Consider the following 25,916-nt stretch of genomic DNA (forward strand, 5'->3'; position numbering starts at 1 on the left):
TGTTTATCTCCTCTCCTCTCCTCTCCTCTCCTCCTCTTTTCTCAATACTTTCTGTCCTTAACAAAAAGCAATTCTGACTATTTTTCACTGGTCAACCCGCTGATGAGGAGTGAAGTGGGGTGTCATGATTCCAACTAGTAACAGATGAGCTGTAAATATGACACTTAACTCAACATGAGCCTCTTTTATCGCTCAGTCTCTCTTTCTCTATTAACTAACAAAAAATATCACTTCCACTGGCTGGCTCACTGTCTCCCTCTTTTGCCTACTCTTATTTTCACCTTTTTTCAGGTCAGTATGACACTGTGTATCAACACTCGTTTTCCAGTAACTCACTGTTGTTCAGTGAGCTTACAGTACAGAATTGCTGTATCTTAATCTAGCTGTCTGCTCTGGATTTCTTGTATTGATTGTGTACTTCCTATAAAAGTACCCCTGTTACAAGAAATGTGAGTACTGAGCCAGACATTTTCACTTCTATACATACAATACATATTACAGGAGCAGCTGACATGTTTAGGCTTGAGATATTGTTATGATAGCTTTGTAATAGTTTAGTGAATGTCTTGTAGATGTGGGTGTGGTTTAGGCAGGTGGTAGAAGGAAGGGTCAGCACTGACGTCACATTTGGGGGTTGGTGGTATTGACTCATTAGCTGTTATTAGCCACTATTAGCCACACCTGGAGTGAGAGCTGGAGAGGTCTTGGAGGTGAACGGGCATGCCACATGGAGGACGCCGAAAGCAAGACATTCTGAGGACAAAAAGAGCCTGAGTAAGTGGGGAACTGCCCATTGGTCTGACATCCCATTGTTCCGACCATATTAAACCCATTGTTCCGAAGTCCGTTCTGAAATCATCATGATGCCCTGTGGTTAAGGTCTGGTTAGGTTTAGGCACAAAAAACACTTGGTTAGGTTTAGACACAAAAAACACTTGGTTAGGTTTAGGAAAAGATCATGGTGTGGGTTAAAATGAAGAATGTGGCAAACACATAAGCTGTGAGCCTGCTTCGCCTCAAGCCTTTCCCAGCTGACCCAGAGCCTGTCGTGGCGCACCATCAAGGTAGAAATACGCCCGCCGGGAGCCGTTCAGCACCGCGGACAGTCGGACCAATGGGCTGTCGGAACAATGACATGGACCCAAGAAAGTGTCTGACGCACCACCACGAATTATCCATGTAAATATACATTTACTCTGAACAACCAAGAAGAAGAAGATCCAGCTGGCCGGCTGGGCCAATGGAATGACATCTGAGCTGATTGCGAGGAGCAAGAGTGGTGGCCTGGTGGTGAGTAAACCACACACACACCCCAGATAGGAAAGGTCACACTCACCCAGGGAAGTCCAGGTACATTTCTCACGTCTAATGCAACACATAGGGACAGGCACTAAATTACAGGCTTGCTAGCCTTAACTGATGAGGTTCTACGAGCCAGGTTTAGCATAGCAGCGTAACAATTTAGCTCCATCTAGCAGTGACGTTGCAGAACTGAAACTTCCCCAATATGCCAAGTGTGCAGGAGAACTGGCCAATGCAAAAACATTAATCACCCTATGTAGAGCCAGTGTTTTGTTTGTCCATACTGGGCTACTGTAGGAACATGGTGGACTCCATAGAAGAGGATCTGCCCCATATGTAGATATAAACAGCTCATCATAAGGTAACAAAACTAAACAATACTTATTTTCCAGTGATTAGAAACTACTGAAAACATCTATGAATATTATAGTCCATGTCTGCCAATAGATGGCCCTAATTCCTACACACTGGACCTTTAAAGGAACAGTTTGACATTACATAAAAGATTGCTTTATTGCCAAATGTTAGATGAGAAGATTGCTACCGATCTCATGCCTGTAGGATAAAAATGAAGCTAGAGACAGCAGCCAGTTAGCTTAGCTTAGCATAAAGACTTGGCCAAGCCAACAGTATAAAAAGACAGCTTGTAGTTTGCACACTGGTAACTGGTTACCTGTTTCCAGTCTTTCTGCTAAGCTAAGCTATCTGGCTGCTGGCATTAGCTAAGCTTATGTGCCATACAGACATGAAAAGGACATGAAAGTGATACTTATCCTCTCCTCTAACTCTTGGCAAGGAAAGGAAAAAGTGTATTTCCAAAAATGTAGGACTTTAGTGTGGTAGTATATTGTGGACTGAAGCACTTTTCAGATCCCTTTTCATTCCGTATGATCTGCTATTGAACAAAACTAGGAATAACAATGGATAACAAATATGTGTACTAAAAAAAAACAAAATAACTTTAAATTTTAGATCACAAAATCAGCATTTTGCTTTTCATCCCAGAGTGCTGGCTTTACAAGCCAGTGAGCAGCAATGAAGCACAGCCAACCTGCTCTGTCACGGGAGGCAGATCTTTATTTACTGCCCCCACCATGTATGTCAGTTTAGCAACAGCTGGACACACAGCCAGCTCAGCTACACTTTCCCACAATGCAGATGAAGTGTGGATGTGAGGTATCTTTTTCCCCCTGTCCTCATCATTTTTTCTTTCTTTCTTTTCTGCATCAATCTTGCATCGCTCTACCTTCTCCCCCTCGGTCTCCTCCTCCTGATGTTTTCCCATGCTGTCATGCCTGCAGCTGCAGCAGATCTGAAAACTCAAACTTTTCTCCTGTCCCCTATCTGCCCTGGCCTTCAATGGGAAGACCTTGGTTCACTCTCTGTTGTGTAACGTACTGTAATACAGAGGAGGCTACACTACATAAAACTACTTTCCATTCTGAATTGTCTGTGTAATCAGTTTTATTTTTGTCCATTTTCCGCTTCACCATTCAAGCTGAAAACAGTATTATTCACCTGCATTTCTTCAAATGTCAGTAATGTATCTTTGACTTTATGGTCCTCCCTTTCTGTCTGTCCTTATCGTCATCTGGACTGTACATCCCCTCCTCTTTATCTATTCCTACTTTACGTGAGACCTAAATGAAAAGGCAGCTCTTATCTCAGCAAAAACTGCATCGCAAGCAACTTTTGACCTGGCAATAATACTTAATTCTTAATACCGTTGGCTGTGTTTCAAAGCCTTATACAACACAGTAATAGCCATGGCTAGAGGACATTTTTATGGGTTTGTTCTTAGTTCAGATGCTATCTTTCTTTATTTTCCTGTACTTTTCAGCAGTTAAACTGTGGTGCAACATACCTGATCTGAATCTGGTAAATGAGGCTTGCAGCTCCAGCTGCTGACGGGGCCAGACACGTACAGAGAGGTCTGATGTTGGAGCCCTAGGAAAACTAGGACTGGATATTGTTGCCATATCATCATTAAAGTGAAGATCTTGGACCGTGATATAGGTTCCATGGCATGCTTTACCAAATTTGAAATGAAAAATTATTCGACCAGATCTTTGGAGATCTAGGTAACACAGGGCGGTTAGCTGTGTTGTTGGATTTTTACAACTTTTTATTTTTTATCAGAGAAAGTCTGGCAGTTGATGTCGTGGACGACATGGTGAATGTGCACTATGTCAGGTTTTACCATTTATTTTTTTAAACTGATTGAGGTTGAGTTCAGTATTTTTCAAGCTGGAGCCTATTTTTCTGTGTTTCTTTGCCTAAGTTACTAATGAGGAACAACATTTTTTAAAAATTGGTCCAGTATTGAGCAGGAACGCTGCGGCTAGCAGCAGCCAAACAGGCTGCAATGGAACCACTCAGGGCGTGTTCACATTGTCAATTTTCGTTCACTAAAAGAGACACTTTTTGGCACTGACAGGCTCAATCTATTATTCCAAGTGTTTAACAATTTATGGTAAGGATCCTTACAGAGTAAGATCATTTTTGCTTAACCAGAAACAGCCCAGGAAAAAACATCACCAGACCCACCAGACTCCATTAAGGTAAAGAGTAATTTTGTCATTGTGAAATGCACCTTCATTCAAAGTCAACAGAAACCAAAACTCAAAAGGTAGTAATGATTTATTTGCCTTTCCACTGTTTCAGCAATCACTAACTCTGGTTTGGTTGAAATAAACCCTTAATTCACCTCGCTAGATATGAAAATATGCTGGTTCATTCACGCTAAAATTACTGTTTATTTAAATCTGGTGGGTTTGGTGCGAGCAATTTTGAGGCTGTTTCTGGTTAAACAAAAAGGATCTTACTCCTTAACAAAAAGGTCTGTCTCTGGAAAGATCCTTTTGGTAAAGTGAAAAAGGGAAAAATGCCAGCGCTCACAAATGTCCTTTTGGTAAATTTAATAAACCGACTTGGGTTGGTTTTCGCTGTTTTTGGCCGTGCACCTTTCGAGGGGCTTTATTTCGAGAGTGCTTGCTTCTTTCCTACGTCCTTTTGGTAAATTCCCAGACACTTAGAATATTAATTTGAGCACAACTCTGGCAAAGTAAGCACTTTAAGTTGAAGTAAATTAATGCTGCAAACACGCCCTGAGTGTTTACGTTGCAGCCTGTGTCACTGCTGCCTGCTGCTAACCTGGAAATCCAGATGCCCCGCCCCTAGCACATTAGAATTCGCACTGTACGGGAATCTGGCCCCGATTAGCAGAACCCGCTGAATCGCCAATCGGACCAGTCAGATCAGTCTATCTGACAGAGGCGGGCTCTGGGCGGGCATAACATGATGAAGACAACACTGCGCCGTAGGAGTAGAAAAGTAAACAGCCAAGATGGCAGCTGCCGAAGGACCACGTCCATTCAGTTTAGCTTTGGAAGAAACGCTAAGCCAACTACACTTACACTCTTTTTCCTTGAGAGAGGAACAGAAGACTGCCCTAGAAGCCTTCGTTTCCAGGAAGGACTTTTTTGCCGTTTTGCCGACGGGATACGGCAAAAGCATAATATATCAGTTAGCCCCACTGGTCGGCAAACAAATGGGGCTTAGTGCAATGAATACCTCACCTTGGTTTTTGCTCTGACTGGCCAAAATCTTTCTAGATTTGAGTCTGGATTTCCAGGCTAGCCTGCTGCAGCAGCTCAATACTGACTCATTTCAAAAACTGTTGTTCCCATTGGTTACTTCAACACAAAAACATGGGAGAATGGGGTACAGGCTGGAAAATAACAACCGTACCCTTTAACTTGTTGCCTGAACATGGTGAAGTTTTTCCTAATGTACCTTGTAATCTCTTGCAGCTACTGCTTGGTATCTTTACCCTCAGATGTCATGAATGGATCAGCCAAAGGACTTGTGGAATGTCCACGTATTTCTACAGGAATTCCCTTTCTATCCATTCTAACCATGCACGTCCTTTACAAAACCACTGTCTCCTCCCGCCCGGCTTCTCTCAGGGCCAGACAGACACATTTGATATAATCACAAGGCCCACAGAGGGACTATGTGAACCAGACTCTAGACGATGAATGATAGCATTCATAAACCAAACGTCTGACGTTTGCAGTTTTCCCTCAATAATAAACAGGCGCTGTAACATAACACCTCAACACAGTAAGAATTTACCTGGAGGCAGGACCTGGTTCAGACATCCAACATCTTAATACAAGTCGTATAAAGCTGTTTTTAACTCAAACAGGTTGTAGAAATTGTGTGCTGGAAATGGAAGATGGGAAGCATTACAGACTGCCAGTAAATGTATCACAGCCTCTGTTCTCCAGCCGACCTCTGACCTCCCCGTGGGCGGCGGCAAAAGAGGCGATGAATTTGTCTATTTGCATAAAGACAAGAAAAGAGGGATGCAGACGATGGCAGAGAAAAGGGGAAAAGCAAAAACATATAAATGGAGATTGATAGATGAGATTTTGAATGAGAGGACAGATGCTCGGATGCAAATAGGTTCTTTCTAAATATGATTACACAGAATATTCAGTTTATATGATGAAGCACACGTCCACCCTGCTCACGCCTCTGTGTGATTTTCTGATATGAGAGATGACTGGTGGTGTTAATTGCATTTTAACACAGTAGGGTTTATCATGCTGTTAATTATACACATGCTGTCTGGGATGAAGTCACAGACACACACACACACACACACACACACACACACACACACACACAGACACTGACAAGAAGAAAATGATAGAAACAACTCAGCTGACCTGAACTGAACTGAGCTTGTTAAAGGGAAATAAAGAAAAGTACTTTAAATGAAAGAAAATGAAATAAAGTCAAGCTACATCATGCACAAATAAACAAACTTGGAATAAAACTGTAAATTTCAGTTCAACTGAAATGAACTAACTGAACACACACACACACACACACACACAGAGCGCCTTTTCCAAACTCAAACCACATGAAAGCACAGCTGGGTGTGTGTGTCTGTTTTGTATCAAGCAGCTTAATTTTGCCATATGATGTCTGTCTTGCCCAAAGTCTTAAATTTAGAAGTCCTGCCTTTTATTATATTGGCATTAATTATCAAAATGATAGGGATCTGATCCCGTGTGTGTGTGTGTGTGTGTGTGTGTGCCTGCACATGCACCTCCCTAATCTTGCTTAGTAAGAAGGTTGAAATGCTAATTACACAGTGACTCTGCAGTCATTTGGAGATTAACTTCATACATCAGCCTGCTGGCTGCGTGAGACTCTTTGGCCGGCACTTCTGACTCTCCCGAGCTGATGGTCTATACGTTAACCAGGATGGATGTTATGTAGTCACTGCATTTTATAAATTGCTGTCATACAGCATTTTTCAAACACATGTCTATGTTTTTGTGTTTCCACACGAATGACGGAAATGTGTGATTTCCCACATGCGCAGTATAATCATGACAATTTTGTTTCAAATCACTGCACAAAATAAAACACATTGCAGCAGGCGCCACATGTGTCACAGCCTGAAGGGTTAGTGTTTAGGATTTAGGGGGATATATTGGCAGAGATGGAATATGATTTAATGACTATGTTTTCTGTAGTGTATAATTACCTGAAAATTAGAATCATTGTGTTTTTGTCACCGCGTATATCTACATATTTTAGCGACACCCACATTTCCCAGCATGCTGAAAGTAGTTTGTACTTGCTGTTTAATTTGCTGTGTTCTGTTCCATAATGCAAATGTCATCTTTTTGTTGTTGTCTATCGGTTGTCTGCTCAGAACATGATGGTTTATGCTAGTTATTGTCACTTGTGTGGTAATTTGTAGTTTGCACCATTAGTGAGTTGACTAACCAGCTTTTTTTCCCCACTAAGATTTCTTATTAATTTGCTACATGTCAGTAAAGGTTGATAGTGTTCGGAATTGCAGCCTGTCCTCTGTGAAGCGGGAGTTGTCACAATATGTTTCTGCAGTAGCCTATACCGCACAATCCAAACACTGGCACTGAGCCATTTATGTTTTTGTGTTTTCACGTTGGCCTCTGTAGTTAGCAGCCTCTCCGAGACGAGCCCAGTTGCATCTGAAAAACAATGACTTTTAACTTGATACTGTATTATTCAGCGGTTTAAAATCCACCGTCCGTTTGTTTAAGAGAGGAAGAGACACTCGCAGAAAATTAGGCTCCTGGTTTAAACCTCCCAAATGTCTGGATCTTATGTTAACAGAGAAAAAAAGGTGAGCACACATTAAGTTATCAGAGAAAGATGGTAAGCACCAAGTGGCAGCTTCCAGGGCTGAAAAATTATGCCGACACAGAAGTGCAAAAAACTGCAGTTCTCTGAATGGCCACTTGAGGGTGACTACAGAAGCCAGTCAAACCTGAGACCCCTATGTTCAAGTTGCCAACTTTACAGCAGAAATAAACATGTCCACAGCCTGGTATAAAAAAGATTTTGGTCTCTTTAGCAAATTTCCCCCTTCATGACAACTGCACAGGGTGTGATATTTTTTTTGTAACTCACCTGTTTACATTTTGGTAAGGCCTAAAGGACGGGCCACTTTGAGTGACAAGCTGTCTGCCGATAGTGTCCCTCAACCCTCAATCCCTGATAGCGCCAGCCTCTTGACCAAATTTGGTCGCCTCTGGCTCCAAAAACCAAGATGGCGAAGGTCGAAGTGCTGAACTCAAAACTTCAAAACCTGAATCCACAAAGCAACAGGTGACATCATGGTATAGCTATGTCCTTTCTTTTTCTTTTCCATGTCCTCTCTCTATTGCGAGCACATATTAATAGGTGCCTGGCTAGCGGCCCGTCTGTGACAAGCTGAACCTCATCAGAGAAACACTGATTTGTATCGTGATACTGCTTTGTTCAGTGTTATTACTGGTTTTAATCACCTGGTCGGTTTGTTTTGAAGAGGAAGAGACTTTTGTGAATTATTTGGCTCCACATTAAAAGCTCTTGAGGGAATCCTCACTGAGAGTTCATGCATGGCACACAGGAGAAGTTCCAGGTAATTGCAGTCTGCTATCCTTACCACTAGATGCCACTAAATCCTACTCACTGCTCCTCTAAAGGTAAAAGTTAGCCAAAGGGAGTCAAAAAAAATGCTAAAAACAGTCCTTTCTTTGTTCTGTTAATGAATCCCATTTTCTCTTAAGTTCAGTGCAACAGTGCCAAAGTGAGTCTTAAAATGCAATGTGTTGACTGTGCCCTTATTTTCCACTGAAAACACAGAACAGATAACATCAGTGCCTGTAAAATTATAATTATTTTTCAATTAAATGGGCTGTCAGATCTGTTTGTTTTTATTTTCATTATTTATTTGAGCAGAGGCAAAGCAGGGAAGAGACTGCATCACAGGATTCGGACAAAGATCTGACACATCTACACATGGTGTTGTGTCAACAGCTGTATTTTAATCTTCAAAGCTTATGATCTTCTTCATCACATGCTTGGTGAAAGCGAAATTTTGGGGGTCTGGAATATGGCATGTTGATTAATTTCTATAAACTGTACTCACACAGACACACAGCTTACTTAACATCTTTCACCTCTCGCTGCCGATGATGTGACTGCAGCTCTCGCTCTTCTTTCTCCTCCCTGCTTGTCTCTTTTTCACTTTCCATGCTCTCTCCCTTTCTACATCTCTCACCTCTCTTTATCCCTATCGCTTTTACAATAAATAGTTCAGAGGCAGAACTCCAAGGCAAAGGCCATAGTCCTGCACACAAACACACACTTGCAACGCACACTCACAGGGAGCTCCGCTGTGTGTTGCTGTTTCCAGAGACTGGAGGGGGTTCTGGGAGCAAAAATAATGAGCTCATCAGTTCAGCCTGGAGGTGGTGTTAGCTACACACACACACACACACACACACACTCACACACACACACATACACACATTTTTCTTTTTCTTTCTTTCTATCCCATACACAGACACAGAGGCAATTACCACGATCCATGCTCGGTAGGATATTCCATCTCTCTCCAGCTGACTTCACCGTGACTCACTGTAAAGACTCTGGGCTGCTGAAGAGATTGCTCCCCTGCCCCCCTTTTTGCCTTTTCCCTTTCTTGTAGCAAAGAAACGTATGTAGTTTCAAAAGAGGAGGGCCTGAGCCTGTGCGCATGTGTCAGAGTGTGTGCTCACGGTTGTTAAGATGCACAAAATGTGTATGTTTGTGTGTGTCAGTACTGTATGCTATTGTGCAGGACTCATATGGAGATTTGCAGTTGCATCTGTGCGCGTGAAGTTAAGTTTCAGGGCGGCAGTAATTGTATATATGCATGTCTGAATGCACGCATATAGTTATGAGAGTGGAGACGATGAAGAGGAGGAGCAAGAGGCCGATGATGGAGGGTTTTAAAGTGCTGTCTGCAGGAAGCCCTGGCTTGTTTGTTTGAAGTGAGGATTATCATTTGAATGAACTGCGTGAACCGAGAGTTTAAAGCGTGGCAGTTTGAGAAAGGGAGGTCATGAACTAGCAGATTGAATAATTGCTTCGGTTTTTTTCTGTGCTCACTGCAAAGTAAAACATCAAGTGGGTGGTCTAAATCCATACAACTGGAGATGAAAAATATCCAGAAAGAAAGAGTCATGGATTTTCCCATTAAAATACTGCTGTGAAATTTGTTCTAATGTTATTATAATGGGGAAAAAATAGGTTATTCTAACAAGTGGGGGAAGCAGATACTTGTCACTTCACTGTGGAGTACATTGCTGAAGATTGCTGTTATTGTTATATTTGCTAAAAATGCCATCCAAAAATGCTACAAGTGAATCAATCTTTGCTTCACCATTATTTTCTCATGCATTCTACAGTATGCATTATTGTGGACAGTCTAGTAATGCCACCAAGCTAAGTCTCTCAAACACCACTTAACTTTGAAAAGACAATATGTTTGACCTAAACAATTGATTCCAGGTTAATAGACACATGGTGCTTTGTTACAGCTCATTAATCACTCCCAGCTTGGACTCCTTGGCAACTTGCTCTCATTGGTTTAATTGAGATTTCTTGGTTGGAGCGAAATACAAAGACAACAGGATGTCTTGTGGATTATTGATTCCATTGTACTTGTCTGTTCTTCCCACTGTCCCTGCTAATCTTCCAGCATTTCTGCTTCCTCTTTATATACAGACTCTTCTTCTTCTCTTACCTTACATCTGTTTTCCCATTGCTCAACTCATATTCTCCATCACTTAATCCCTCTCTATTCATCCCTCCACCTCTGTCTGTCTTCTTGGTCCCTCTATCCTTCAGTTGCCTTTTTTTTGGTGTAATGATAGCCTGCTATGTGGTCTCACAGCTCTAGGTTATTAGATCCAATATCATTTCTGAGGCAATAAATGGGAGACAGCACTTGTGTGTGTTTTATTCTTTGTATTTCTTTTTTTTCATTACTCCCAGAACATATTAACAAGCTTACTTTTTATCCTTACAGGCTCAAGCTTAATTACATTCAGGGAAACGTCACTATCAGCCATGGAGCGGAATAAGTAACGAAGGCTTTTTTGATTAAGACCAAAGTTTCTGTTTTGGGTTCCATTTTTTTATTAGCTAATATGTGGATTCTCTGTCATATCAGTCATGACTGGAAGCTGGGATGCATTTTTCAATAACCTCATACTCATATGGAAGGTTAAGCTCTCCAAATCCAGGATGGTGAATATTTAACAAGCAAAATGTCAAATAGGAATATGGCATTAACCTTTTTAATACTGAAGCGCTCATTACGCAAGTTATCAACATCGACTTTTTCTTTTCTCTTTGCCGCTGTATGTGTGTATGTGCGTGTGTTTGTGTGAGGAAGGTCAGTGTGTGTCATCATCAATTGCATCTTTTTGTCAACACATGCAAACACATGAAAAAATAAAAAATTCGAACACGGTTCCACTTCACTTAGCTCGGTAATATTTACTTAATAAATTGAAGCTCCAGTCCCAAACAAAATGGTTTTTCATAAATACTGTATGAGGGCTGAAATGAAGTATGCACCAGTCTTCTTGATTATATGTCATGTAGCTGTCATGCAACTGTAACAGGAGGCACATGTGTAGGTCTGTTTAATTCATCAAAATACAAGTATGGAGATGCCAGCGTGTTCCGACATTCGAGCAATTCAACGTGAATTCTTAAGATGGGGTTTGTGTGACAGGAGACAGACAAGATCTCATCAATTGTAGATGAGAAGTAATACATCCCTCCCAACTTCCTGTCTACTTTTAGAAAGTGCTTCTTGGGTTTAAAGGCAAACAGGCAACATTTTTGTGCTATGGCACATTGCATGGTAGCAGTCTCACAAGACAGTAGAGAGGAACTATTTAGTGGATGATGCAGAATTAAATAACCTAAAGGAGTACTTCACCCCCTAAATGACCATTTGTATATCAGTTACTCATCTTGTGTTATACTGAATTTGTAAAGAAAATGTTTTTCTGGCATGCCTTCACCACAAATGAAGAATCCAAAAACGGAGGAGTCTTAATGAATGCAGGGCCACGTTTAACTGCCGCAAAACTACATCAAAACATCTGTTTACGAACTCTCGCATAACTCGTGCGGTATAATCCAATCCTTATTTATCCACTCGTATGCACTGTACTCCCAAAAGGACATCCTCCTCCAATAGGGAACTGAACTAAAAGTGAAAGTTATCTATGCTCTCTTCATAAAAAATACAATGGGAAAATAAATACCTCAAAGAACATGGGAGGCGCTGGTCTACCACTGACTCAATTCATTGTTTGATTGTTATGGTGTCTGGTGTACTGCTGTTCTTAAGGGGTAGGTAAGATAAACCAAAGTCACACAATAACAAAAACTGACTGCCAAAATTCTGTCCTTTCAGCTTTGTTTTGGTCTCCACCAACTCACAAGGGGGATATCTGGCTCTTTAGCTACTCAGTGCTCCACTATATTGACCTTGTGACTACATGCAAGTGTTGTTTGATCTATAGTAATGTAAATATATTGATTACTGCAGCTTTAAGACCAACATCCTGGAGTAGGTATGTGCCATGCTGGATTTTTTGCCGATATCCAATATGCCAATATGTAACAGGTGGCACTGTGGTGCAGAGGTTTGTATTGTCACCTCACAGCAAAAAGGGTTTCCTGGTCAGCATGGGTTTTCTCTGGGTACTCCAGCTTCCTCCCACAGTCCAAAGACACACATGTTAGGTTAATTGGTGACTCTAAATTGCCCGTAGGTGTGAATGTGAGTGTGGATGGTTGTCTGTCTCTATGTGTCAGCGATAGTCTGGCAACCTGTTCTGGGTGTACCCCACCTCTCGCCCAGTGTTAGCTGGGATAGGCTCCAGCCCCCCTATGACCCTTAAGAGGATAAGCGGTTACAGAAAATGAATGAATGAAAACCACTAATGATCACTGCATAATTTTACTGATCATCAAGTCTCTTCTGTAGTGAAATTAACATCATATTATGCATGCATACTTTTGTCACAATAGCCCACCACGATGGAGACATGAAATTCAATAGTTTTCAGTGCATGTTATAGTCATGCAAAAGTAATCCCTCTCAATCATCACTTATGATCTGTGTGTGTGTATTTATCTGCAGAGACTCTGTCCTCTGCCTGCATTTTCTTGTTTTTTTTTCTTATTTTCCTGTGTGCGGGAAGTTCCTGGGCAAAATGCGCAGATGAGGTCACAACTTCATAAAAAGGCAACAACCAGGTGCCAGAACGTAAGCATCGAAGAGAAAGCTACGGAAAATCACGGACACAGTGCCAAAATGACATAGTGAGGTGATAGGTCAAACAGACAAAGCTGGGGTCAGTCTTCACTCCCGCTTTCACTGGCAATACTGTTTACAAACAGAAGCCGTCAACTTCTCTGTAGCATACCGTTGATTAACCTTCACTTTGTCACTGTATTTACACCAACAAGATTTCCTATACATGACCACGCTGACAAACCAAGGCAAGAATTTGAGTTTCAGTAAGGTACCTTTGGAACCAAAAGTAACCCTTAAGACATGTTACCTAGACCCTTGGTCTGCTTAGTGTTTCCACCAGAATGGTACTCTTAAATGCGGGCGGAGTTGTTGTCACTCACTGCTCCATCCAGCACTCACTGTATTTCCTCCTTTATCAGTATTCACCTCATTTATCGTCCGCAGAACGTTACACGCCAACATTTTCATAGCAAAATTAAACAAGCTGCAGGTAGAGTCTCTCATGATGTGATATTTAAAAAAACGTGGGGTTGTGCTTTTAGTCCTTCTAAGGCAAGCTCAGGAGTTTGGTGTTGCCAGAGCCCACAGGAAAGATGCTCCACAATGCTTTCTTTTTCTCCAAGTGAGGATTGGGATATATGCAGTTCACACAATCCGGTTGAAATTAATATATATTTTTAACGGTTGAGGATCCACTCCCTACTAAAAGTGTATGTCATCCAAGAGAGACATTAAAAATTAAAAAGTAATGGTCAAAGTTGTCACACTGAAATGTAAGGTGTGTTGATGGAGTCACGTTGTCAACTCATGCATTGAGTAAATTGCAAGAAAACGTCCCACCTTAAGAGTTGCAGGCAGTCGGCCCTGTGAATTATATTATTTTTTTCTCCAACTCCAGCTTCTGTGAGAGGCAGCAAAACATCCTTTCATTTTATAGTTACAGTTGACTAATACATGTAAAACTCTCCATAGTATGAACAGTGGTTACATGAGCCTCAAAACCAGCCACAGCTCAATCAAAGGACTGCAGTGATGACAGCTCCATCTTTTAGTACCAGATCTGTGTGCTAGGTACCCCAACAGAGGGGTGATCAGGTAGGGAACAGTTCCATTGGTACCATCCACAACTTTTCACAGTGGAAAAAGGAAACAAAGCGCACTGAACTGGGTTTATAGAATCACATACCTGAATCATCTATAGACCTGCCTGGTCCACCTATTACCAGTATAATAGTTAGTATGATGTCAACAGCTGGCTTAGTTCAGGAAAGCATTCACTGCACAGTGGAGAGAAAATGAGTAAGAGGCAGAAAAAGTGGATGGAAAGTGTGACAGTACAAATGTTGAATAAGAAAGAGACAGAGAGAAATGGTTTTAATTATCATTATGTAAACTCCACCAGTTCTTAAAATTCCAACAGTGACTATGGATAATTAATGCAGTGTTATAATGAATAAATAATTGTTCTACAGCCACATTAAAAAAGATTATCTTACTTGTAATGTTCTGGCAGTCGTCTATATCTTAGTAATGCAAGGAGAATGCAAAACAGAGGTTATGTAAGTAGCATATATTCCACTGTTTTGCTTAATCATAAGTGCTTTATTGACGTCAACTCAAAGACAGAAATACATTAAAAAGGATTTCATCTAAGTTAATGGCCTCCATGTTTTGCAGAGAGCCCTAATGTATTTATGTATGTATGACTGTAAGCTCTGAATCTTTATGAATACATTACACTAATATTTCTACTATTGGCATAATGCACCACCATATACCATTACTGACTCCAATGAGGACTGAGTAACTGGTGATTGTGCCATGAGAAAAATGTCATTGTCGCTGCTGATCACAGCCGTCATGCTTTACATACCGTAACCTTTCAAGCATTCATCTTATATGCACATTTGTATGGATATGGATGATGCAGATCTGAGGAAGGCATGTGTCCTCATGGTAATATTTTGCTGCAGTACAATACAGGGAATGTATCAGTAGTCTGTACAACCTTGTGTCTTCAAAGAACTAAAAAAAATGTGGGGGAATAAAAAAAGCTTTATTTACCCATGGACATCCACAAACTTAACACTAGTTAACTTTACTTTTTCTGTGTAAAGGTTTTACTTTGTCCTTGAGTCATAAAACTTATTAAACTAAATGTTGGATGAACTGTCAGTGGTCATTTGCAGAGCCAGACCAAAATTGAGATACAAGGTTTTTACATAAAACTGACAATGAAGAAAAAAATACCACAACCCATTCTGAAGCTTACTTTTCTCTTTTCATGAATACTGATGTGAACTACAATCCATTTGCAGCCGCACGTTCGCTCAGTCTGCAATTTATGATTCAAGCTGTAACTACCTCATTTGATCCCATCCTTGTTATGCTAATTTCCTCTCACAATGGTAGCAAATCAGTTTGATTTAACTGTGCAAACTGTGTGAGTAGAGGACTGTGCGTGTGTGTGTGTGGCGTTTGGGAGGAGTGGTTGCCACCGCAGTTGTGCCTGCGTATCTGAATGAGTTAGCTGACGTGCGTGTGTGTATCTGTGTGTGCGTGTGCACGTCATACAGCATACAGTTGTCAGAGAAGTGAGAGGTGTTTTTGTGCCAAAGCCAAAGCTCCCAATCTGCATTTTGATGTCATTAGCTTGCCACATCAAGCTGCTTCAGTGGTACTTTAAACCCAGATTGTGTTTTCAAGAGCACTAAACAGAATATGGAATGAAAGGTTTAAAAAGCACCAAAAAGACCCTTATAATGAAATCATAAATTATTTCAGATATTGGTTGTTTAGTATTCTAAATTTTGGTGACGATTGTTTTTTCTAAAATCAGTACAGTGAGAAATTGAAAAACAAATATTGGCTTATTTGCAGTCAGAGTAATCATGCAGTCTTTTTTACCACACACATACACACACACACACACACACAAACACAATTTTGTATTTCCAAGAAAACTGCTTTTACACAAAACCAAACGGCTTCCAAATGATGGCCATTAACATTTAGAGCACTTATTGTAAAACAAAAAGAAAATAGAAAGTATAGAGAACAAAGATGGTCAGTAAAGCTCAGTGATGGTCACCGTTTCAATGTTTAGCTCAATAAATCTCCTGGCTGAGCTTCAGTTTGACATTTCCCTGGTTCTGTAACACTTTTGCCTCCTCTTTTTTTAAACATTTTATTACAAAATGACAGCTTACTGATGGTTTCACCAGGAGTACCACCGTTTTCCATTTTTAGGAACATCAGGGCCTTTTATTAAAAGTGAGGCAGTCCTCTTTTCGTTCAGATCAAATCACTTCCTTTGTACTGTAATTCAGTCCTGCACAAGTCCTATCCAGGGAAATATAAACAGACAAAAACAAAGCGATCAAATTCAGCTGATATTTTACAGCGCTATCAAAATTAATTTGAAAATAATATGTTACACTGAGGTAATTATCTCTGGCAGGTTTTCAAATACTGACTCTTTGTCACAGCCCTTGGCATGTGATACAGATACCAAAGACACCCTTAAGCATCTCCTGGAGATGCACTGGTCTTTAAACTAATTACAATATAAACCCATATGCAGCAATATTTGGCGCACAGTGCAACTGATGTAGGATAAAGAGCAAAAAAGTTTGTGTTGGGTAGGAGAGGGAGGTAATAATGGGTCAATCAAACATAGGACTTTCATCCTGGAGACTGCTGTTGGTGCTGTTTTATTGTAAAGTCCATGCTGTCCATCACATACTGACATATTTACATCACCTTGCGTTCTTATTTTAACCTAAAACATGATGTTTTCTCTTAACATGACCAAGTAGTTTCAGTGCCTAAAATTAACTGCAGGAGTTTTTACAACTTTAACCGCATGTTACGAGTTTTACCAATGAGACAGCTATGTGTAACATGGAGACATGAAAAGGTGCTTTTGATGTAGGTATCACACGTCAAAGGCACAAGAAAGCATTGCTATTTGATGACCAGGGATGAAAATGCATCTTAAACATGTACAAAGACACCACACACTGCATAACTCAGCATCTCATACTGTACTACCTCTTGTGACCCTGTGTCCTCATAAGAGGGCATCACATTTTGGGTTTACTTGACCTTTTACTTCATTCTGCTTACCTTTAACCTATTGTCTTTGATCGTGGACACTTTTTTGTGCCATCTAGTGGTAGTAAGAACACAATACACTAATCCATGTAAAAACAAGATGGCAGCCATCTCTGCTTAGTCAGTCTGGTCACCCTGTCCCCAACACAAAAGTGGAGGTCCAAACCCTGATCACATTTTATGGTTGAAACTAGTTTATTTATGATTAATAATCTTCGTACATTAAAATGGCAACAAATTTGACCAATTTTAGCCACAGTAACAAGCTACGATGCTGTTAATCAGAAGGTACTCCCTTGAAGACATTTGGGACTTTATTGTTGTCTTGTTTGAGGACATTAAAACTCAATTATCATTGACAGTGTTTTGTTTTTTATACTTATCGGGTCCTATTGATCCCAAATAGCTAAGAGAAATCAAAAACGCATACCAAACAACAGTTCAGGTCGCAGAGGACAACACACATACTCAGACAAAACCCTAAAACTGTAAGTAAAACCAATGTCACAATAAAGGGAAGGCTCACATACCTATACCCACTCAGATGACTTCTGTACAGCATGTGGTCTCAGTCCACAGAGGATGAAGCACCACCTCTAGAAAACAACAGAATCAGCAAACTAGGCACACACACTTCCCTGCTCTTCTGGCATTTCACCAAAAGGGGTGAAAACCTTGGGTAATTTGTTGAAGAAAGAAAGAAAGACAGAAAGAAGATAGATAGAAAGAAACTGCACTGCAGTTCATGGAGACCGTCTTAACTATGGCCAGCACATGCACACACGCACACACCCATGGTGACCTCTGAACTCCAGTCCTTGTTTTTCAGAGTTTACCCTTATCGCTGTCAGGGACTTATCCCCAATTCTGTTCGAAAACATGTTTGTGTGTGTGGGTGAGAGCGAGAGAGAGAGAGAGTGTACAGGTGTGAGAGCTGTCTGCTTTTTTTATGTTTTATTCTTTCCTGCTGGGATCTCTGGAGCATGAGGCTGAGGGAAAACAAACCAGAAAGGAACACCAGTGATTGAGTTAGCAGGCAAGTGATAGTTTCTCCCTGTGTCTATCTGACAGCTGGAGGCCTGGAGCTGAGTCAGTGTGTATCACTTTGAATAGTTTAAGCCAGTATTGCCTCATATTTGGAGGCAATGTGGTTCGACAGGTTTGACAAAATAGCAACTTGATTTTTTTTTTTTTTTTTTGTGAATTGGTTGTCGCTCCTTCTTGATCTGCTAATGACCATAATGGCCAGATTAACACTGGCGTTGCCCTCCACCACACACACATAACTTTGCCATTCAAGCTTGCATCAGGGTGAGACTTGTAAACCTACCAGTGTGGCTCTTAAGGGCATCAGCAACTCTGGTTATCCTTCACTTCTCTTCAGCTTCCACACACAGCAACATAGTGAACTATCACCTTGTCAGACTACATGCCTGTCAGGTACCATCCACCTTAGTTCTGTCAATTTTTACTGGATCTACTTTTTGTGATCTATTAGTCTGACATTGGTGCATCTATTGCTCTTGTCATCAGCAAGACAGGAGCAATGTTGCAACTTCTCGGAGCATACTTCCTGGATGGAGTGATGAAAGTGAGACAGAGCATAGCAGTAGCCCTGCTGGCATTCCTTCTGCTCACTGCCTCAGATGTTCACAAAAAAATGAAAACACCTTTTTGTCTTTCATTCAACAAGTGTTGCGCACGTCTGCTGTCCCACTATGTTAGGCAAAATCTGGGAACAGCAGAGGAGGTGATGTGTCGGCTGGAGCCTCTTCAGATCAAATCTACCATCTCTGGTTACACAGACTTCACACACTTGACAACAAGAAACCTACCCCTGTACGCACCAAAAGGAAGGGGATGAATACTACAGCAGGATATATTCTATAATGTAGAATCCATCTGCCAACCTGTAACTGCTGGGTTCATGTCAAAGTTAGCGCAAGTTAAACTCTTGTTTTCCCTCAAAAGATCTGGGTATACCACGCATCAAAATGACAGACCCTAAGTGGTAACAATGTATTTGACCAATTAAAGTCTGTCCAACAAGAAAAAAACTTTGACCAAATGCCATCTTCCTATAACATCTACTCTGCCCCATCTGCACCCATCTTGAATGTAATTATTTGATCAGCCTCATACATATGGGTAAGAAGGGGTCTGCTACACCTACTAGTAGGTTCAGAAAAAAACGTTATCAATTGTCTTTAGGAGCAGTTTTGTTCGGTTTCACTTTCATGGTTGCGTGGTTTGGGTTAAAACAAGTACGTGACGTCACAGACCTACACACGTCAGTTGAAATAAGTCAACACTGACTTTTGGTTTCACAGGGGACATGAACCTCTGCCTCCTGTATGAGCATGGTCTCGCTCCGAAGTTGTCAAAATCCAGCGCTTGGGCAATGACTTGTGGTGTCAAGAACCAACGAAAAAGGCGTCCATCAATATCAGCTGTTATAGTTTAATGGCACCCGGCGGCGTCAGGGGGAAATGCGATGGGACAAGGAAGAAAGTTAAGGCGGTGATAACGCCTATTCAATTGAGTGAGAGCATTCGAGGCTAGTGTCTCACTGTGTCTCCTTTTGCTACTGTAGGTAAGATGCGAGCCAATCAATCAATCAATCAATCAATCAATCAATTTACCCAGATAGTCCACTGAGTATCAATACTATCTGTGTTTTGTGCAGATTGAGAAAAACACAGGACACAAACAATAAAACGATTAAAACCTATCCAATCACAGTCAGAGTCAGGTGTATTGGCATAAATGAAAAGAAGCCCGTGCTCAGCCCTGTGTCTGAAAGTGTGCTCACACACTGAAGTACCTCTGTGCAGCACTTATGTAAGCTCTAAATCAGGCCCAGTAATCCTCGTCACTTCACTCTGAACACTTTACTGTACGCTGACTCAAGCAAGAAATGTGTTCTCTCATCCTGAAACTCAGGTTTAAAGTATTTGTCTCACATGGGGACTCACGCACCTGAGCACACCACTGCCGCCACCTGCAAAGCCCCTTCTGGGGTCCAGATCTATAGTTCAAAAACATACAAAGGAATAAAAGGAAAACTGCCTTGACATGTGGCTTGTTAACTTTTGCATTACGTGATATTTTGGATTTGTGTGCTGTTTTCTTACCATAAATCAATAAAGATTTGGGGTGATAACGTCATAACGAACTCAAGGTTGAAACAAACACAACTGAAGCATTAAGAGGGAAAGAGCAGCCGGACTTGTTAATCCTTTAAATCCTTAAAACCCTCAAGAAGGAAAAAAAAATCACATAACGAGGGCCATATTATTTTAACAAGCTTTCGGTTTAGCTGGGCATACTAGCATTTAGCCCAAAATCTATTGCGTTCTCTTAGTATCTGTCTGCCTCTGTGTTTCCTACACCCTAAATCTAATGTGTTTCCTCTCCCCCCCTCCTTTACTTCTCTTTCTCTCTCACTCTGTAAATCAATTTTGGGCTTGAGGCTGCTGTGCCTCGCAGGCATCTCTCTCTTTGATAGCGTTCCCACCACAACTCTGAGTGTATGTGTGTGTGATAGCACCCACCACAGCTGAACAGAGGAAGCCAAGCCAGATTTTAAACTTCTTTGTAGGATTTTGGTTCAGACTCAGCCCCTGTTGTAGCCAAAACGGCAACTTAAAGACTCAGACGCACACACAGGCACACAGACAGAGACACACAAACAGCCCTACATCTCACACACACACGTCTTTGAACAATGGGGATGTGAAATTAGGAGTTTTGTTCTCCTGCTACACATGTGTAGGCTTAGCATTAAAGAGATAGACAGAGACAGACAGAAGGAGAGAAAAAGAGAGGCAGCGCTTTGAAGACAGATGTACCTAAAGGCAATGTCCTTCAAAGAGTTGGTAGCACAAAGAATTCTGATGAAAAAGTGTTTACAGAGAAGAGAGAGAAAATTATGCATAAACATGAGAGATGATGAGCTGATTCCCACATGTAGTTTCTCATAGGTGCACACACACACACACACACACACACACACGCACGCAGTGGAGACAACTTGGGATGAGTCCAAACTCTAACAGTATCTGTGAAACTAATTAAATTGTGATTAGAAAAAAAAAACACTTTTGACAGAGCAAAGTCATTTTTTGGAGGCTAGGGGAAAACTTTATAATGTCATCTATGCAATTTGCATGTTGCACCACTGCCGCCACATCACCAATGCACGATCTGGCTTTGGAAAGAGGATAGTGTTTATTGTCTCAATTTCCCGATTGCAGGTATATTGTATATTTGAGCACCTACTCTTTACAGCAACACAATTAGACTGAAAAATTGGGTTCTGTCTTACTATCTATTTTCTTCCATGCCTCTCTGGCCTCTTCTGTCTTTCCATCTGACTGCATAACTCACACCCTAAGCTTTTCTGTCCCACACAGTTGTCAGTCACATCCCAGTCCTCAAAAACAACTGACTCCACCAGGTTGCATTGCTTTGGAAAACTGCTGCAAATGCACCTCTCAAAGCCTCGCACTAAACCCTCAGTGCTATTCTAAACTGCAGCTGTACACAAATGTATGGAAAACCCTGCAATAACCGTGCGTGGAATGTAACACATAAGCCGTTGTCGTGGCCACCTGTCTTGCAAATGATCCCAGACTTTGAACTCACATTAGCAGGCTGCAGTCAAGACCTCACACTGGGTCATGCTTGGTTAACCGTCTATGGTCCATCTCATGTTGAACAGCACCACCTGTTGACTGATGACTGCATAGCTTGTGAATGCTTTGCTGATGGACATACTGTACAGTACAGCCACAGTCGTGTACAGTAACACGACTGTGAGGTGTGGTGAAGCCAATTTGGCCACATTAGCAGTTTGCTTTTAAACTCCAAGGCTGAAGACAAAGTGATATTCTAGCCAGAGTGGGAACGCTTGAGCTTAGATGTGAAATTTATTTAAAAAATACCCTGCAAATTGAATTGTTTCATCAATAAAAAAATAACTGCTTAAAATCTGGGTCTTTGTGAGTCCTGATATTTCTTGGCACATACTCAAATTTCACTTTGCCCACTCCCCTAACAGGGATGACACCTCCTTTTGTAACCCCTGTACAACTTAAATATACAGTAGCATCACCACTGCATCAAACTGGCTCTTGACCTGTAGTAACACATAATGTTTTTCTGCATTTTCAGAGTGTTTAATAATGTTTTCAGCACAGTTTTGGTATTGAATTCATAAAAACTGTTGTAGCAGTGCCCCAAATACATACCCTTCATATCACCAGATTTTGTAGCATTATACATTTTGCAAATCATTAATGTATTCTACCTTCAACCCAGCTCTTATTCATTTTCTTTCAAATATAACATGATTATAAGGAGAACCAATGTGCATAAATGATCAAATCCCTATTTTTAAAACCCACTGGGTTGGTTGACAAAGTGCAAGTGCTCTGCTTGTTTTTTCAACCTTTATTCCGGTTTGCCACCGGTTTCCCTTAAGAGATGTGTCTGGCAGCGAGATGCTAAGATGAATTAAAGCTGCCATAAAACGTAACGAACCGTGCGCTTCTGATGATTTTCTATTGAGATTACGAAACGTGAACTTTGAAGTTGTAACATTAAGTCAAAGCATGACATCATGACATGCTCTGGCAGCCGTTGATGTCAGTTTTCCTGCCACAGTGTTTAAAGCCGGCGAGCTCCGGTGGGTGGAGGTGATTTCACAAGATTGCCAAGATATAATGAGCTGATACATCTTTGACTTGATATGATATTTTTCCTTAAAATATTGTATGATGGGTTTTCCTTTTTCATACAGCATACAGAGGAGAGTAAAGTTTAAGAAGCCAGAAAATTTAAGTGGCAAAGCTTGTCATTTATGTCACAGTGCAGCACTGTGAAACATAAGACATACATTTTAAGACATGGGATGCTCTTCAATGATCTGTCTGCAGTATTATGATCTGCCAAGCCTGTATTACACTGCCAATACTCCTTGTGACCCCTGAGAAGGCTCTGTAACAAAGACCTCCCAGACAAGTGGTAGGCACTGAAATCCACCATGTGTTTGGAGCTCAATCTGTTTTACTGTCTCATTAGACCTGCTGCTTTGTTAATCTTAAATACTCACAGATGAGTCTCATAAAATCCTTTTAGCTACTTGGACTAAAGACATCAGTGAGCTAGTTGGTATTTTTTTTAACACTTTAATGCTACAATCATTAGCAGGGGCTTTCTGTTTCAGTCCTCTTTCACTTGATTGTAATATATTTCAGTCAAACCCAGACTAACATACAGCAGGTTATCTTGCTTTTTTACTCAGCTATCATACTTGAAATCAGGCAACATTGATGAGTTAAGGTTCTGCACCATAAAATGGATTAAACAGGTTTCTATGCAAATTGCTTCTGTTGTTTGAAAACAAATTAAAGGTTCCCATGGAAAAAAAAATCATGCTTGATTAAACACTTTCCTAAAGAAGTTAAGGGCACTGTTTCCCATATTTCCCATCGTCCCTTACTGACTCATTAGGCCCCTGCTGCTTTATTGAAGCTACATGTATAAATACAAACAGCTGAGTGTTTTAAACTGAACCATATAGTTTTATAAAGTGTCCCATTTAAAAAGTTCTTTACTCGAGGGTATGGGGTTTGGTGCAGTTATAAAAATTAACTGAGTAAAAATAGAAAAAGCAAGGTGGCAGAAGTGGGTTTGTCAATAGAAGGGGCACATGAGTGAGGGAATTTGAGAATGTGTTATGGTCAGGATCAGGGCCAAAGCGGGACTGAGGTCCTGATCCTGAACTTTTTCCACAGCATTCAAATTTATGTGTAAAACCTGTGTGGAGCTAAATCACACATGTTGCTTTCCTGACTGGGGACTAAAATGCATTTCTGTTGTCTTAAGGCAAAATCAACTGGTTCCAACATACAGATCAGTCCAATGCAGTGTTTGGTAACCTCAAGTAAGAAGTCTTAAGAGCTGCAGCTGAACTCTGTATGATTCTGCTCCAAGCCTAGAGTTCTCAGCAAGACATAGCAGGGTCAGAAACTATCAGCAGCCCGTTGTAGCTCAGTAGTATAGATTGTTCGGGATGTCTTCTGTCTTTTTCTTTCCTTCTTGCTTCATTTTTTAAATGAAAATGGCATTTTTTTTGTTACTCACTTCAACTATTGCATTTCAAACTACATCTCTCATCCAAAGTCTTGGCTTCATAGTGGATTTCTCATGAGGTTGCCCTGGTTCTTCAACACCTAATGCGGGCCTTGATGACCCAGGCGACGTCCTAGCCAGTATGGCTCTTGTGTTTGTGGTGTCACTCATCCTGAGGTAGGCTAGCTGCATGAAGAGACTGAGGTGTCTGTCCACAAGAGTGCAGTCCTAGGAACAGCTAAGATACTGCGCAGAACCCTCAAACTCCCAGACGTCTGGTAGGGGTCCCGAGCTTGAGAAAGACACACCAGGATTTCTATCTATCTATCTATCTATCTATCTATCTATCTACCTGTATTGGGGCAGTGCAGTTTTTAGTACAACACACTGAAAGGCTGAAAGGCAATAATTCAAATGCAAAATATTTCGTTAGTGATGTGAACCCGGAATAATACTACACAGAATGTGTCAGATCACATTCCTGTTATTTTGTGAACCCAACCATGAGGGTGAATGAGAAATAAAGAAAAACCAGTGACATTTTTAAAAAGACAGGGTGTGTGAAAACATCAAAAGTGGGCCTGTTTCCAACCCAACCAGGCTCCTGAAATTTCAACGAAAACTTCAACTTGAAAAACTAACTGTAAACCACATGTCGATATGCATAACTTGAAGTCTCATTCCTCTCACACACTTTCTCACACATACTGTATGGACACAGGTACGTTTGGGGGGGGGGTGTTTCAGTTCTCCAGATGTGGTGCTGTGTGCAGTAGAAGGTCCAGTGGGACAGAAAGGAATGTACAGTTGGCTTCGGACATACAGTACAGTGGGGCCTCTGTTGCTGCTCAACCCTCCCAAACTCTGTAGTGTGTAGACAGAAATAGCTATGTATAAGTGTGTGTGAACTGTATGTGCATGTGTGTGATTGCTTGCATGCATGCACAAGCGGACAATCCCTCTCTTTCATGTACACACACACACACACACACACACGCATGTGCCCCTGCGTATGACCCTTAGTGGCCTGTGAAGGGATTAAACCACAGCGGGGTTCTGTGGCTGTCAACCTATCCTAAGTGCCTAATATGCACATGTACGGGTGTGCACACAAACACATCCACCCACACACACACACACAGTGGTTGTCATCCTGTCCTCAACCTCTGTAACCTCTTCCACAGGCTTGCAGATGTTTCCTGAGACCATCTATAGGAACTGAAGCAAGACTTGCACCTTGTGGTCAGAATATGACCGTCCTGTTCACTGCTGCAGCAAGCCCTATATGAAAAATGTTAACTGTGAGATCTGCATCTTTTTTTTTTTATTGCGGGTTATCTCAGTCACTGGCGTTTATGTCTTTCCAGTATAAGACACTCATCCTGTGTTTGAGGGCAGGACTATCTCTTTCATTCTACTGTCTATTCTGTGGCATTGTTGTGTTTTGTTTCATCAGTTATTTGAACTTGTTAAGTGAGACTATATAGTACACATATGCAGTACGTGTAAGTTAAAAATACAAAACACTGTCAGAAAAAAACACTGTCTGCACAAAATATTTTTATGCTATGATCAAATGATCATCACTGCAAGCTCTGCCTCACAGCCATTCAACAAGCTCAGCTTCACACATGATGACGGTGCCACCTAGAGGTGCATTTGCATGCTCTTGATGAATGAGCCTTCTCAGATAACA

The sequence above is a fragment of the Epinephelus lanceolatus genome, chromosome 10 (genome assembly GCF_041903045.1).
Source record: "Epinephelus lanceolatus isolate andai-2023 chromosome 10, ASM4190304v1, whole genome shotgun sequence".
Lineage (NCBI taxonomy): Eukaryota > Metazoa > Chordata > Actinopteri > Perciformes > Serranidae > Epinephelus > Epinephelus lanceolatus.